Source organism: Balaenoptera physalus (assembly GCF_965194825.1).
Source record: "Balaenoptera physalus genome assembly, chromosome: 10".
NCBI classification, from domain to species: Eukaryota; Metazoa; Chordata; class Mammalia; order Artiodactyla; family Balaenopteridae; genus Balaenoptera; species Balaenoptera physalus.
Window position 1 is genome coordinate 107188270 of NC_138889.1, and position 16695 is coordinate 107204964.

Sequence of the window (16695 nt, forward strand, 5' to 3'; positions counted from 1 at the left end):
TGATGACGCAGCCATTTTTAGTTTCTGTAACTTGTTTTTGCTAGAATTGCCCTCAGCTCTCTGTGAGGTAATGGTGTGTCTGGTGGATTTCAGTGGTTGATTTTAGACTTTCTCCGAGTACATTTTTAGTTGTCCAAAATCCCCTAGAAAACAATGACTTCTCTTCTGCATAATGGAGCTCTGAGCTGCGTCATCTTTGTGGGTTTTTCCTGCAGTGGGAGTTGGCTGCTGTCTGAGGAGGAGGGAGCTGAACTTTTGTGCAGTCATTGTTCCAGAGATCAGCTCGGGGAAGGTGGGCAGCAGGAGGGGGCTGGGAACTGCAAATTCCTTGAGTCTTTAGAAAACAAGAAAGTTGTTTATTGGGGACTCCCGTTGCCTTTTATTTCTGACCTGCATTTCCAAAACTGTCTCTGGCAATGAAGGATTATCTAAATAGCACAAGGTTAGATAAAATGCAACAAAAGAGGCCTGGGGGGATGCCAGGTATCGCTGAAGACTCACCCAGACCGGCCTCTGAACCACAGACCCAGAAATGAAGGGCCTCAGAAACTTCTCTTGACTAAGCCTGACTGGCCTTGCTAAAAAGGGAAGAGGTGGAGCAGATTCTGGCATTCTCTGGAAGTTTCTGGTCTGACGTGATTCAGGAGGATTAGGTGACAGAAGGTCTGGAGGCCTAAAATCTTCCATGTTCCCTTCTCATCTCTGTTTACTGCATTTTATAGAGTTAGCACCATCACTCCTTTCATCGAACCTCCTCATTTTACACGTAAGAAAATTGCCAGTGAGAAGTTATTTGGGTTAGTGCCCAAGGTCACGCGCTGTTTGTCAGGGAAGTGATTGCCAGAAACCAGAACCAAGAGCCTCCTATTTTTAGCCTGGGCTTTTTTGAGGGTGGGGTGTGGGAACATGAGATGACCTACCAGCTGAAATGGATTAGGCCTCCGATGCCTGTGCCCTTAGGCCCAAATGAAGACCAGGTTTCAGACTGAGGTAGAGGGGAATACATAAGACATTGAGAGCAGCTGCCTTAGGACGTTATGACGTTAAAAGGAACATGGATTAGGAAAGGTGCCTTGAAGAAAATTTCGTTTTATGTTAAAGGGAGCCTTAGCGCAAAAGAATTGAGAGAAAGGCTCATAATCAAATGTATTATTTATCTTCTCACCAAAGAACACGGCGATTTTAGGCCATCTTATTTACATATATCTTCCAGAAAAAAAGAGACTCACTACATCAAGAAGAGGAAGGAATTAGAATATTTTGGAGACAGCTAGTCAGTTTTGCGAAGCAAAAGCCAAGAGAGATGAAGGCAGTAAACCTTTGGGCCAAAATAGTAAAAAGGGGGTTAGTGTCCGTAATCTCTAAAATATTTTTTACTTACCAGCTTGGGAAAAAAGGTAAGAATTTTCTCTCTGGCCTTGGCAAGCCATCTCTCCCACACGAGAGATTCCTGAGTTCTGAGCTTCATTCAATCCTCTTTCCCCAAATTCAGGGAGAATTAGCCAAATACAACACAGCCATTCTAACAGTATAAGGAAAATGCTACAATCTATGTGTAAGGGAACTGGAAATGACTAGTTAGCTACACTGACAATTATTTAAAGCACTTCAGGCCTCTTAACATTCACTTCAGCGGCTCCAGAATGGGAGAAAGGTCACAGATAAGAGGGGGACCTAGGTCCCCTCCCCGCCCAGCCCTGGACAAAAGGGCAGTTGAGGAGGCCGACGTAAGTACTGGGAGAGAGTGGGGGGACAAAGGGAGGCACCATGAGGTTGAAATTTGCGGATTCAAGAATAGGTTCTGGTACTAATTAGCTGTGTCTGATTTTAGGCAAATCACAAACTCCCCAGGCCCCCAAATCCCCATTTGTAAAATGAGGTGACCCAACTCAGGTTTTCCTCCTTCCAGCGCTAAAATTCTACTAAAAATTTTCCAGTCCCAGAGCAAACATCAAGACTGCGTTTGAAGGGAACCATCTGCATCTCTGTAATATTCCACTCTTACAGGGAGAGGGAAAGAGTGATTAAACAAGAACAGCTTCACCAGGGTCACTTTAAAGTAGCTGCTCAAACTGGCCCTGCTTTATTGGGGGTGGAGGAGGTGGGAGGGTAGCATGGAAGACAGAACCCTAACTTGCTAGAGCCCCCCAGGCCTGCTCCTTTCACAACCACCGCCATTTATAGGAGCCAAAGCGGTTTTAAAAATACAGACTACGGACTTTTTACAACTCCTATGTCATTATTCAGTTGCCATCCTAATCTGTACCGTGCCAATAAACTCCGTCTTCCCCTCTTGGAATTTACTGCCTAAACACAAGGTATTGCAGAGATTCTAGAAAAAAAGCCCTGGAGGTGAGAGGCGGCGAGAGGGTGGGTGTCACCACCCTGTCCTGGGCTCTAGTATTGAAACCACCATGTGCCCTGGAACGCTCCACGATCTCACCACCACGCCATTCTTTTCAAGGAAAACAACCCAGGCAGCTGCTAGGTCAGTTTCTGAGACCCCTTCCGCTTCGAGCATTCTAGACTAGTAAGATCTGGTGACGTACAAACACTCAAGGGATGTTACAATAAACAGAACTAGGTAACTACAAGGGGATGACGTCCGAATTTTTAATTAACGGATGACTTTGCCACAATAAGGAAGCAATGACAAAGGACGGGGGAGGGGAAGGAAAGGCCGACACGGGCTGAGAAGAGGAAGGCAGCAGCCCCTGGAAGGGAAGAGCAACCCAAACGTGGCGAAAGGTTGGAAGGGCGGCCAAACAGCTCCAACCGGCCACCCTCCCCCCACGCCTTTCTCTAGGACAGGCACCAACCCTGCGGGCGGGGCGCGCGTGCGCAGTGGAACGCTGCGCCAACCGCCTCCGCTCGCCGGGACCGGCTGGAGCCGGTTAGAACCGGCGGAACCCGCCCGCGAGCCTACGACTCACAAAGGGAGCCGGCGGCTCACGACCAGCATATCCCTGCGCGAGGCGGGCCTGGGGTGGGGGTGCGGTGGCGTTCGTGTCGCGCCCCTCCTCCCCTTCCCCAAAGGCCTCAGGCGGCGCCGGCCCGGAAACACACCCCTCCCCCGCCCGGGTGGCCCGAGGGTCCTGGAGGCCCAGAGGCCCCGGCGGGGCGTGCCCATCCCGCTCGGCCTCTCCCCAGTATTTTCTCGCCGCGGCCTCTTTTAGTTGCGTGGAAGCCGCTGTCCGGGAAACCACCCCCCCCAAGACTTTTAAAAGTCTCGAGAGTTAAACCGTAGATAACGCAAAATTTGTAAAACAGAAGAACCTAGAAAAGCAAACCCGCAAGTAAAGATTCACAAAAATTTGAAAAGTTGTTCTTTCGCGGAGTGGCTGCCCAAGGTCGCCTTGTCTTTGGAGGTGACACCATTGACTTTTTCAGTTATTGATACTTTGTAAAGAAGCCACGTAAACTTGGCTTTGACAGCTTTAACGAGAGAGAAGCCTGGAAGCTTAGAAACGCTTCACGTTTGGAAAGAACGAGAAGTTAATCCAGGCTTGATTTAAAATGTCTAAGCAGGCAGCCAAAAGTGTAGGGCTCTAGCTGATATTTAGTAAATACAAAATCGACAACAAAAGCATGTAGCATGTCAAGAAACTAACACAAGCCCACGCTGATGCCTCGATTTTACTCAGCCTTTGAGATGGGTGGCCAGCTCTGTTGCGTAAGACACCAATAAACTGTGGCTGTTGAGACATTTTCGAGAAGTGGACTTCTACATTTAGTATAATTCTTAAGCAGATAACCTGGACCGATCGAATTTCATGAATAAAAGGGCAAACAAGCCGGTTGCGGTATAAACCTCAGAACCACCTCGCAGGACTTGAGGCCGTTGGGGGAGAAACTGCAGCACTTCGCTTCTAAAATGGCTGCGGTCTGTACTTGTGAGGCTGAAGCTTGGTTACATAATGGAAAGGCAGGCCGTCAGCAAACCTAGTTTAACCTTCCTTCAAAAAGCACTAAGTTGTACCCACTGTACTCCAAGGAAACACGAGAAGTATTTTAAAAGTTGCTAAAACATTCCCAAGTAATGGCTCAGAGTTTTTGTAAGCTGGTCTATTTAAATGTGATTTTCATTGTTTTTGCCCAAATTTTCAGCTCAAATCTACTTGTTAATAAGTTTTAAAAATCTGGGTACAGAGCTTGCGATCAAGTTGCACAAACTTACAAAAAGTCTAGAAAGTCTCGTCAACCAGATTCTATTTTTACCCCTTCGGAGGAACTATTTTTGCTTCCCTCACAAAGGCGGCGGAAGGGTATTGAAATTCGCAGGTGTGAGCCGTCCTTCCCCTATAAATACGCCGCTGCGGGCGGGGTGGTAGGTATTGAGGCAGCGGGCGCGGTGGCTGCTGTGAGGGAGGAGGAGCTGCTTGAGGAGACCGCAGATAAGTTTTTCTGCTAGAGATAAGTTTAGTATAATTATGTAGGAATTATAAATAGAATACTGAGCTATTGCTTTGCATTAAATTCTTAGAGTAACTTTGATAACAAGATTATTTTAGGGGAAATATGAAGACTATGAAGACTGAAGAGTAGGTTGAGAAAGGAAAAAGAAAAATAATTTTAGAGCATGGCGGAGGTTAGGAGCGGAAACTTCTTCATGGAGTGAAAAAAATAATTTTAAAAAGAATTGCTGAAAGAAATAGGACTGCAAAGTACGGAATTTTCTTAAATGAAAGGCAGCCTTTTAGATTAACGTTAAAACGTAGGGTGACATAACAGAAGCTAACAGTCATTTTAAAAAGTCAAGTTGTAGATGATTAAAATACTTTAAAGGCCGTGTTTTAAGAAAGTTAACTGAAGGTGATTTAAGAAATATGCCTTCAAATTCACGGCGCAATAAAAATTGCGACATTTGAAGCCTACTTGATTTTAAGGGCTTTATTTGCTAAAGCTGACGGAAATATTAATTAGGGATGGTAGGATAAAGATTTTGAGAAAGAAGATTAGAAATTTTAAGTGGAAAACTCGGAAGACAGAAGTACAGGAAGGTGAAGAGAAGCCTAGAGAAGATAGGAAAAGTAGAAGATAAAAATACGCCTGTTAGAAGACAGAAAAACGAATTTTAGCCCAGAAGGTAGGAGGCGGAAGAAAAAGTAGACAAAACTAGAAGAGAGAAAGAAGGTTGAAAATACGGTCGAGTATTTCAGATAGAAAATGAAAAACAAGCTATTGGACATAAGCATACCAGATAGACGTCAAAAAAAAATTAGAAGATGGGAAAGTTCAAAGCCAAAAAATTGGATAAAGCACAGGAACAAAAACTAAGGAAAATAATTTTTTATATAGTTAAAAGAATTATAAAAGCCCATCAACTTAATTCTGGTGGTGCAGAAGTTAGATCTGAGAAGATGAGGGTTTTTAAACTGCTGTAGACCAGGACCAACTTAGAAGAATATCCCGAAACTAGAAGGGAAGTCAGTTTAAAATCACAGCAAAAAGCTACTAAAAGGACTGAAGTAATTTTAAAACTAAGAATGTTTTTGGAAGAGTTAAACATTTGAAAGGCTTTAAATACAGTAGGTTAGTTTCCTTTGGAAAATTTAAAGGACTTCGTAACTGAAGGAAATCCAAGAGCAAGAATAACCGTCAAGTTAACATTTTTGCATTGGACTTTGCGCTAAGGTGAATTTTTAAATTCTGAGGACTAGGCGCTAAATAACAGCTGACCCAGGTGCTACACAGAAGTGGATTCAGTGAAGCTAGGAAGACAGGAGCCGCAGACAGGATTCGAGGAGCCAGTGTTCGGTGAAACTAGGACTGAGGAGCAAGCGGCAGTTCGTGAAGATAGGAAAGAGGAGCCCGGGAGCCAGTGCGATTTGGTGAAGGAAGCTAGGAAGAAGGAAGGAGCCCTAACGATTTGGAGGTGAAGCTAGGAGAGGATCCCAGGAAGGAGGAGGCCAGTGCGATGTGGTGACGAAGCTAGCGTGCGCCTTGGCTTGGCAACCCCGCGGAGGAGGCGAGCAGGCGGTGTGGAGGATAGATAGAGGATCCTAGAGCGGCAGCCCAGTGTGCGAGGCCCGCAGGGAGAGCCAGTGGTGTGGTAAAAAATCCGTGAGGTCGGCAATATCGTGGGCTGTTTTTTTATTCTTTAATTTTTTTTTTTTTTTTGTAATTGAGTATGGTAATACCTTTGAATTTCCTAATGGTAATGGGGGAGTTGTGTACTTAAGCATAAAGGGTTGTATGGGGATGTAGGCCGATTTTCGGGTGTCGTAGGTTTCTCTTTTGCAGGCCTATTTTCTCATGCATCTTTTCTGGAGCTTTTGAGGGCAGACTTCCAAGGCCCGGAGGAATGGTAGATGGCAAGTGTTTTTGTTTTTAACCAATATGAGAGAAAACAAATGGATTTGATAGAACAACTTTGAGAGAATTTCAGCAAGTTGTGTAAGCAGGTTTTATATTTAGCTTGGGGTAATGATGAAGCATTTCAGTATCGTGAATAGAGGACGTATTTTTCTTTCCTCACTCTGTATTCTAAAAGTTTTCTAAATACGTAGCTTGGGTGTGTAATTCTCGGGGGAAAGTTTTGGGGGGGCAAAATATGTTTTGAGTTTTTTTCCCTTTAGGTCTGTCTAGAATTCCAAAGGCAAATGACTCAAGGTAACAGGAAAAAAGGAAATCCAGTATCAGGATTATCAGAACACCACAGGTTTACAGTTTGTAGAAACTAGAGCACAAGCAGCTCGCACTTTGAGGTCTGTGGCGGAGCTGTCCATTGGAGAAATGGCTGGTAGTTATTCTTTTTTTCCACCCCTTAATCAGATTTTTTTTAAAGTACGTAACTGGTTATCTTTATTTGAAGTATTTTGGGGAAGAGGGTGGGGGAGAAAATGTTTCTCTAAGATTTTCCACAGATGCTATAGTACTATTGACAAACTGAGTTAGAGAAGGATTGTACTGCTACGCTGTTTGGCACCAACACCTTCAGGGACTGGAGCTGCTTTTTTCCTTGGAGGAGTTCCCAGTGACGCTGAGATACAGCACAGTGCAGCTTTGGCTCATATTCAGTCATCTCAGGAGAACTTCAGAGGAGCTTGACTAGGCCAAATGTTGAAGTTAAGTTTTCAAATAATGTGACTTTTAAGATACCTTTTATTAAAGGGGAGGGGCACATTTTGGCAATTAGTTGGCAGTGGCTTATTATGGTTGGGATTGGGAGGGTTGGGTTTAGGTAATTGTTTAGTTTATGATTTCAGATAACTCATACCAGAGAACTTAAATACTTAGGATGGAAAACTAAAGAACTCTCAACTTCCAAGTTGGCAAGTAACTCCCAATTTTCTAGTTTTCTGTTTTTCCCCAGTTTTTGAACTTGACAGCTGGGGAAGTTCATGAAGATTGACTGGATTTAAAGTGTAGGGCTTGGGGAAGGAAAATGGTGGACTGGGGGTTGGTCTAGCCCACTGGGCTGCCTTAGATTAAAAACTTGGGAATTTTTAAAATGCTTTAAGTTGTTTGCATATGGTAGTGTGTGGTTCTCTTTTGGAATTTTTTTCAGGTGGTTTAATAAAACTTAATACTACTATAGGAGCTTCAGAGCAAAGGAAGTGGCTTAATGATCCTGAAGGGATTTCTTCTGATGGTAGCTTTTATATTATCAAGTAAGATTCTATTTTCAGTTGTATGTAAGCAAGCTTTTTTTTTTTAGTGTAGGAAAAATTTTTTTGTGTGACTGCAAAACAGGATGTTAAGGTATGCTTCAAAATTATTGTAAACTGTCTCAAATTCATCTAAGTATTTGTAAATTATAACTGATAAGAGGGTGGGCTTTTGTTGATGAGGGAGGGGAAACCCTTTTTTTTTCCTGTAGACTTTTTTCAGATAACATCTTCTGAGTCATAACCAGCCTGGCAGTATGATGGCCTAGATCGAGAGGGGAACAGCTCCTTGGTGAATGATAAGTAAAGGCAGAAAAGATTGTATTTCATACCTACATGGGGGAAAAAGCATAACCCTGAGATCCTTAACTACTGATGAACACATTGTCTGCATATGCAAAAAAAAAAATTAAGCAAATGAAAGCTACCAATTTAAAGTTAATGGATTCTACCACTTTAAAGTTTGGCTTATCAAGCTGTATCCACAAAAATAATGAATTGATGAGGAATAATGAAATGATGAGAAATACAATGAAGATCAAATGTCCATCTCAATACTGCTTTTACAAAAGCAGAATAAAAAAGCGAAATGAAATGAAAATGATAATGCTACACATTAATCCTGGAATAAAAGAAGCTGAAATAATTGAAAGGAGTGGGATCAAGTGGATTGAGAGGAGGCTGTGCCGTTTGCCAATCTTTCGTTTGCCTCAGACAGGTTTCTCATTATCAGAAGAGTTGCTTCATTTCATCTGGGAGCAGAAAACAGCAGGCAGCTGTTAACAGATAAGTTTAACTTGTATCTGCAGTATTGCATGATAGGGATAAGTGCTTACCTTTGCTAAGAGCTGTGGAGGTCCTAGGTCCCTTACCTAAGGGATTCCGGGATTGTGAGGGATTTTCCTATCCAGCCTTTTAAAATTAGACAGGACTTGGTGTGCCGGTGGGTTAGCACACTTCACTCAGAGGCTAGTAATTCCTTAAAGCCTCTTGAGATTAATAAAGGTAATGTGTATAATACTAAGAACACTTGTTTAGCATTGAATCTCTCAAAAGCCTATTAAAGGGTAGCATAATGTGCTGTTAACCAGAATTCAGATTGTTAATCTTGCTGAAATTTAAATGTTATGTGTATTGTGCAGAAAACCGTTAAATTATTCAAAATAAAATACTTTTAGAGAATGTATGCTTTTAGAAAGCTGTCTCCTTATTTAAATAAAATTGTTTGTCTGTAGTTAGTGTTGGGCAATCTTGGGGGGATTCTTCTCATCTTTCAGAAACTTTGTGAACTCTCTTTAACGGACAAGATCAGGAGTTGAGCGGAAGAACGAATTTAACTTAAGGCAGGAAAAACAAATTTTATCCTTCGTAAAAGTGATGAGCATTTAATAATTCCAGGCACATGGCAATAGAGGCCCTCTAAATAAGGAATAAATACCTCTTAGACAGGTGGGAGATTATGATCAGGAAAACAGGTAACACCTACGCTGTTTTCAGAAAGTCAGGAGTCTAGTGGTTAAACTAGAGTAATGAGATCGTACTGTCTATGTTTCCAGTTTGCATGTTAACTTTAAATGCTTACAGTCGTGTCATCTAGTGGTAGCTGATGTTTACACTGTTGGCCTTTTATATAGGCACTTGGTGTGGGGGAGGGCATGTGGGTTTTTTAAAGAATTTTCCTTTGCAGAGGCTTCATTTCATCCTTCATGAAGCTGTTCAGGATTTTGACTTGCATATAAACACTTGGCTCTGCCTTCTGTTCTACTAGTGAGTGTGTGAGACCTTGCAGTGAGTTTATCAGCATACTCAAGTAAATTCCCCCCCCACCCCCCCGATTTTGGAGGGAAGGGAGGAGAGGGTGGGGCTTACTTGTTTAGTTTTTTTTTTGCAGACTACACAGAATGCAGTTGTCTTGATCTCAGGTCTGTCTGTTCTGTGGGCAAGTAATGCAGTACTGTTCTGATCCGCTGCTATTAGAATGCATTGTGAAACAACTGGAGTATGATTAAAAGTTGTGTTTCCCCCAATGCTTGGAGTAGTGATTGTTGAAGGAAAATCCAGCTGAGTGATAAAAGGCTGAGTGTTGAGGAAATATCTGCAGCTTTAAACATTCGTGTTTGTGATTGAAGCAAAGTCCCTTTTGCTGTGCTTTTAGGTAAAATGCTTTTTTGTTCACTTCTGGTTAAGGGGGTGGGAGGGCACTGAAGCCTTTAGTCTTTTCCAGATGCAACTTTAAAATCTCAGTGACAAGAACTAAATTCCAAACGAACAGCAGTCTTCACAAAATTTAACTGGCAAGTGGAAATGTTTAACAACAGTTCAGTGGTCTTAGTGCATTGTCTTTGTGCCGGGTTTCTCTCTCCCCTCCCTTGGTCTTAATTCTTATATACAGGAACATTCAAAACAACAGACGTATGCGAAGGGCCAGAGAAGCCAGACCCAGTAAGGAAAAATAGCTTATTTACTTTTAATAAACAAACCAAATATTGCATTTTAAATGTGGGGATTGGGAACCACTAGTTCTTTCAGATGGTATTCTTCAGACTATAGAAGGAGCTTCCAGTTGAATTCACCAGTGGACAAAATGAGGACAACAGGTGAACAAGCTTTTTCTATATTTACGTACCAAGTCAGATCTGTTATGGGTAATTTAGTACTAAATGACCTTTCAGCTTTACGCTGGTGTCAACGGCATGAGCAAGTTGTTTGTTGGCCTGGGGGTGGAGGGGTGAGGTGGGCGCTAAGCCTTTTTTTAAGATTTTTCAGGTAACCCTCACTAAAGGCACCAAAGGCTTAAAGTAGGACAACCACGGAGCCTTCCTGTGGCAAGAGAGACAGCAAAGCGCTATTATACCAAGGTCAATCAGAATGGTGTCGGCCTCTCAACCCCATCTTCTGTTAGGAAATGAGGACTTGCCTCATCCAAATGAATGCTTGAGTACCTTGTATACCCCTGGGCTTGTCCTAACATAATTCAGCTGTTTTTATAGCAGCTCTTAATAAAGCCCAAACCTCAAAAAGTGATGCTTGAAGGGGAGGGAAAGGGGGAAAGCGGGCAACCACTTTTCCCTAGCTTTTCCAGAAGCCTGTTAAAAAGCAAGGTCTCCCCACAAGTGACTTCTCTGCCACATCGCCACCCCCTGCCTTTGGCCTAGCGCAGACCCTTCACCCCTCACCTCGATGCCGCCGGTAGCTTGGATCCTTGGGGCCATGATCCATAATCGGTCTTAAGGTAATCGGTGCCAAGGTCTTCCGGTGGGTTTGCACTACTCGAAATGACCATCAGTTTGCCTGCAAATAGTTAATGATATCAAGACCACAACTAAAAAGCTCTAAGATGTTTCAGATGTTGTGGCATTATTATCCAGTGATTAAAAGAAACTTAAACCAGTAAATGGAGAAATAACATTTAAGAACTGTCATGTTGGGTGGGAAGATATAAACTGAAGTAAGAGAGACAGGCACTTCAGCAGTTGAGAGGGCTGTTGGGGGGATTGCAAAAATTCTCTGCTAAGACTTTTTCAGGTGAACATAACAGACTTGGCCAAGCTAGCATCTTAGCTGAAGCAGATTCTCCAGTGTTCTTCAGTAGGGTTATTTATAAAGGTTTTTCTTTTCCTGAGAAAACAAAAGGTTTTGTTTTCTCAGGTTTTGCTTTTTGGCCTTTTCCTAGCTTTTTTAAAAAAAAAGCAAAAGATGCTGGTGGTTGGCACTCCTGGTTTCCAGGACGGGGTTCAAATCCCTGTGGCGTCTTTGCTTGACTTTAACCTCTGCTCTCAGGACTCGTTACATTTTTCTTCTTTTCCTTCAGGCGCTAGGCTCTAGAGTTAGGGGAGGTGGAAGATAAAAGTAGCTTCAAACTATATCTTTTCATTTGTCAGAAGTCTGAACTGGTTTGTATTTGTGTTTACATTTGTGTTTTCAGCTATTCTTCATGTATCTAGTGTTTGGAAGAAGTCTCACTATTTTGAAAAATTTAATTACATATTAATAAAAATTAAAAAGCTTTTCATTGGTGTGATTCATTTGTGTATAAACCAAACTGGTTTGGGTGGGTGTTTTTCGTGGGTGTTCTACCTTGTTCCTGTTTAACTTGTCTAATTATACTGCACTGTCATGCAGTCTAATCTCCCAAGTAGAGCAGGGACCTGGAGGGGAAAGCGGTGTACTGGGTGAGTGAGCTGAAAGACCCAGCAACATCCCTACAGAAAAAAATGGGCACTTCCTTTAAAGCAGCTTACTTTCTGCTGTTCAGCAGTTGGCTGTGAGCTGGGCTGGGATGAAGAAAAACAGCTGGGGGAGATGGGGAGGAGCGGTATTACCATTGCTTCTATGAAAGTACTTAAAGCCAATTAAAAAGCTCTCTGCTGTTCCCTCTGACATCTTGGGCGATTCAGTCTTTTAATCAGTTGTCAATTCCCAAGCTACAAGCTGGTCATGTTGTCACTTGTCCTGTGGAATGGCCTGTAAACCTGCAGATAATCCGTCTCACTTGCAACTGGAATAATCTCATGGTCCCACCCATCTTCTAAACCCCTGAGATGTCCTTGCTCCTCCCTGTATTCCCTGAATGAGTAGGAGAGTCTCCTTCCAGTAAACCTGGCTAGTGAAACCTAAGTGTGGGACACAGTTCTGAAGAAGATGCTGCACCTAGCACGGGTCTCCCAGCCTGGCTACACCCTCAGCCCAGTGGAGGGGAGGGGCCTCAGCAAACAGCTCTTTGTTCTACATTACTGAACTCATGTTAATTTGCTCATGTGTTGCAAATGGGGAAGCAAGCTCTGATTGGGTCACTGGCAAGGCAGCAGGGCTGGAATTTGAACCCTGGTCCCCAACACTTGAACTCTATGTTGCTTTTACTTCAGTGCATGAATGTGCATCAACTGTCCAACTACATAGGAAATAAACAAGGACCTACTGTATAGCACAGGGAACTATATTCAATATCTTGTAATAACCTATAATGGAAAAGAATCTGAAAAAATATATAATATGTATGTAATTATATGTATATTCACTTTGCTGTTCACCTGAAACCCAACATTGTAAATCAACTATACTTCAATTAAAATAAAATCAACTGTCCAGACAGGTCAGCAGCAGACCAGCCCCCAACACAATGGTCCCTGGGCTTAAGTGCCTATTCTGAATTGATGCCCAGTTTCAGCATCTTTTGGAGAAGTCTCTGTTCTTGCAGAGCTGGAAGACTCCCAGGAAGCACAAGGACTTCACTGGAGAGCAAAGGAGTAAGAGAGGAGAGGCTGGGGAGTCACCAGGGGCTACATGTTTCCTGGCGCTGAGCAGGCTCAAAACTGGCCAGGACTGGAAAATGTCAAGGCCAGGGTCAGCGACAGGAAGGGGCAAAGAAGGAGGCCAGAAGTCATTTCCTCCTTCTGAGCACAAAAAGAGAGGAGGCCAACATAAAATTCCTCTGAAGGTTATGTCCAAGTCAAGGGGCTAGGTCTTGATAATATAAACGAACCCCAGGAAAGTCCTTTATTTACTCCTCCAGCTGTACAAAAGGCTTTTTCACTCTGGGTTTTTTTTTTTTTTCTTTCTTTCTTTTGGATTTCATTATTCTGATAATTCCAGTACTGCAGTGGGTGACTAAAACAAACCCGAGTTAAGTGACAGCTCCACCATTTCCCAGCCTCTCCAAACTTGCGCCTAAGTCCCCCAGACCCAGGGCTAGTTGGTTTGGACTTGGGAAGCAGATTTCTGACTTCAGTAAGAGTGCAACTAGGAAAATGAGAAGATGTGGAGGGAGGGGCAGGGTATTGGGGAAAGTGAGAATGAGTGTCTAGCAGGGTTTTTTTTTTTTTTTTTTTTTTTTTTGGCTGCGTTCGGTCTTTGTTGATGCGCACGGGCTTTTCTCTAGTTGTGGCGAGCCGGGGCTAGTCTTCGTTGCGGTGCGCAGGCTTCTCATTGCGGTGGCTTCTCTTGTTGCGGAGCACGGGCTCTAGGCATGCGGGCTTCAGTAGTTGTGGCTCGCGGGCTCTAGAGTGCAGGCTCAGTAGTTGTGGCGCACGGGCTTAGTAGCTCAGCGGCGTGTGGGATCTTCCTGGACCAGGGATTGAATCCGTGTCCCCTGCATTGGCAGGCGGATTCTCAACCACTGAGCCACCAGGGAAGCCCTTTAGCAGGGTTGTTGATTCAGAAGCTCAGAAAATATAGGAGACATAGGTCAGATCCTGGCTCCTGGCTCTGACAAGTTGGCAAACGGAGTGTCACCTGCCCTTTCCAGGACTCTTTTTCCTCTGTTTAAATGGGGATGATGCCCTGTCTGCCTGCCGCGGTGAGAAGAGGAGCCACAGGAGATGCAAATTTATGGAACTGGAAATGAGTGGGCTTTTGCTGCCATCTAGTGAACAAATGCAGTATTGCAAACCCTGTCCTTGGAATACTTCATAATACACTTGTTTGTTCAACAAACGTTTATTTTTATTGCTGAGTAGTATTCCATTGCATGGATATTATAATTTCAGTTATTTCCCACTTTTAGTAATTATGACTAAAGCTGCTGTAAACATTTGTGTACAAGTCTGTGTGGATATAAACTTTCCTTTTTCTTGGTATGTTGTATGGTAGATATATGCATAGTTTTTAAGAAATTTCCAAGCTATTTCCCAAAGTGGTTGTACCATTTTGCATTCCCACCAACAGTGTATGAGAGTTCCAATTGCTCCATACTCACCATCATTTGGTATGATCATATCTTTATTTTATTTTTTAAAATAAATTTATTTATTTTATTTGTTTTTATTTTTGGCTGTGTTGTGTCTGTTGCTGTGCACCAGCTTTCTCTAGTTGCGGGGAGCAGGGGTTACTCTTGGTTGCAGTGCGCGGACTTCTCATTGCGGTGGCTTCTCTTGTTGTGGAGCACGGGCTCTAGGCGTGTGGGCTTCAATTGTTGTGGCGTGCGGGCTCAGTAGCTGTGGCTCGCGGGCTCTAGAGTGCAGGCTCAGTAGTTGTGGCGCATGGGCTTAGTTGCTCCGCGGCATGTGGGATCTTCCCGGACCAGGGCTCGAACCCGTGTCCCCTGCATTGGCAGGCGGATTCTTAACCACTGCGCCACCGGGGAAGCCCCATGATCATATTTTAAATTTTAGCTATTCTAGTGAATATGTAGTGGTGTCTCATTGTGATTTTAATTTGCATTTCTCTATGACCAGTAATGGTGAGTATCTTTTCATGTGCTTACTTGCTATTTATATATCTTCTTAGGTGTAGTGTCTATTCAATTTTTTTTTGGCCAATGTTGTTATTGGGATGTTTATCCTTTTATTGTTGAATTGTAACAGCTTTTACATTTACCAGATACAAGTCCTTTGTTGATGTATGTTTTGAATATATTTTCTCTCAGTATGTGCCTTGACTTTCGTTTTTTGTAACTGTCTTTGAAGAGTAGAAGTTTTAAATCTTGAACAAACCACTGATGTGCACAATAACATGGAGAAATTTCAAAATAATTATGTTGTGAGAAAGAAACCAGTTTTTTTTAAAGTACATACAGGGAATTCCCTGGCAGTCCAGTGGTTAGGACTCTGTGCTTTCACTGCTGAGGGTGCAGGTTCAATCCCTGGTCGGGGAACTATGATCCCGCAAGCTGCATGGTGCGACCGAAAAAAAAAAAAGTACACACTGTCTGGTTCCATTTATACAAAATTGTCAAAAATAAAAACTAATCTAAAATAACGCCAATAACAGCTGACTAGAAGTTACAAAGGGGCACAAGGAAACCTTGGGGGTGATGATCATGTTCATTGCCTTGATTGTTGGTTTCATAGATGTACACGTGTCAACAGTCATCAAATTATATACTTCAATTACTTGCAGTTTATTGTACATCGAGAAACTGTAAAATAAAGAATATGCACACACATGAACAAGCATCTCTTGCACACTTACTGTGCTCCAAACGCTGAGAAGATGCTGGGGATGCAAAGAGAAATAGTGGACTCTCTTTAGCAGCTCAAGTCTTGAAGTAGAGCCCTCCATTCACCTCCCCAGGGCTATGCCGACAGGGTGTCTTCCAGGCCCTTCTCTGCTGCCTGCCCATCCGCCTTCACAGACTCCCTGTTAGGGTTCCCGTGCACATTCTGGCTGTGCCCAACTCACTGGCCTCCATCCAGCCTCTGATACCCACACCCACTTGACCAGCAGTCCCTTCCTTCCCCTACAGGAACCACCCACACCCCACACACAGCCCCTCCTGTCCCGTCTCTGGCCTTCCCTCATGCCTTTCCCCCTAGTTGGAATACTCTCTGCCCTCACCCATCTCCAGTGGAAATCCCACTCCTTCAAGGTTCAGCTCAGAAGCTCCCTCAGCCCTTGCCTGGGCCGTCGTGCCTTGAGCCCCCTCCTGCGTGTTCCCCAGCCTCCTGGAACCTGTGTTCTGGTTTCCGTCCAAGCCCTGCCTGGGCGCTGACCCAGGGCCATGCTCTGGTTCACTCCGCTAAAACAGGAGGACCACACCCTCCTGAACAGACATGTGTGTGCACGGCCCTGGTCACAGACCCTGGTGTTGCTACACACTTGCCAACTTTTCACCAGAGCCACTCTTACAAACGTATACCGCTTTTCAGACAGTGATTCCTTTTTCAGTACAATTTCTCCCCTTCCCACACCCCTTTTCTTAGTTCCCCGACAAGGGATCGAACCTGCGCCCCCAGCAGTGGAAGCGTGGAGTCCTAACCACTGGACTGCCAGGGAATTCCCCCTTTTTTTTTTAAATTTTTATTTATTTATTTATTTTTGGCTGCATCGCTGTGTGTGGACTTTCTCTAGTTGCGGCGAGCAGGGGCTACTTTTCATTGCGGTGCGCAGGCTTCTCATTGCGGTGGCTTCTCTTGTTGCGGAGCAAGGGCTCTAGGCGCACGGGCTTCAGTAGTTGTGGCACGCGGGCTCAGTAGTTGTGGTGCACGGGCTTAGTTGCTCTGCGTTATGTGGAATCTTCCCCGACCAGGGCTCGAACCCGTGTCCCCTGCATTGGCAGGTGGATTCTTAACCACTGCGCCACCAGGTAAGTCCCATCTTTTTTATTTTAATAATCTTTTTATTTTATAATGTTTTTAGACTTACAGAA

The 16695-nt window shown here is 43.7% G+C and overlaps 1 long non-coding RNA gene across 1 annotated transcript; it reads left to right on the plus strand.

Annotated features, from left to right (window-relative positions):
* Positions 1-4329: 4329 nt before the first annotated feature.
* On the plus strand, positions 4330-7941 carry LOC309668032. Its single transcript, XR_014268037.1, has 2 exons — positions 4330-7613; positions 7823-7941. It is a non-coding gene; the product is annotated as an uncharacterized lncRNA (long non-coding RNA).
* Positions 7942-16695: the final 8754 nt, after the last annotated feature.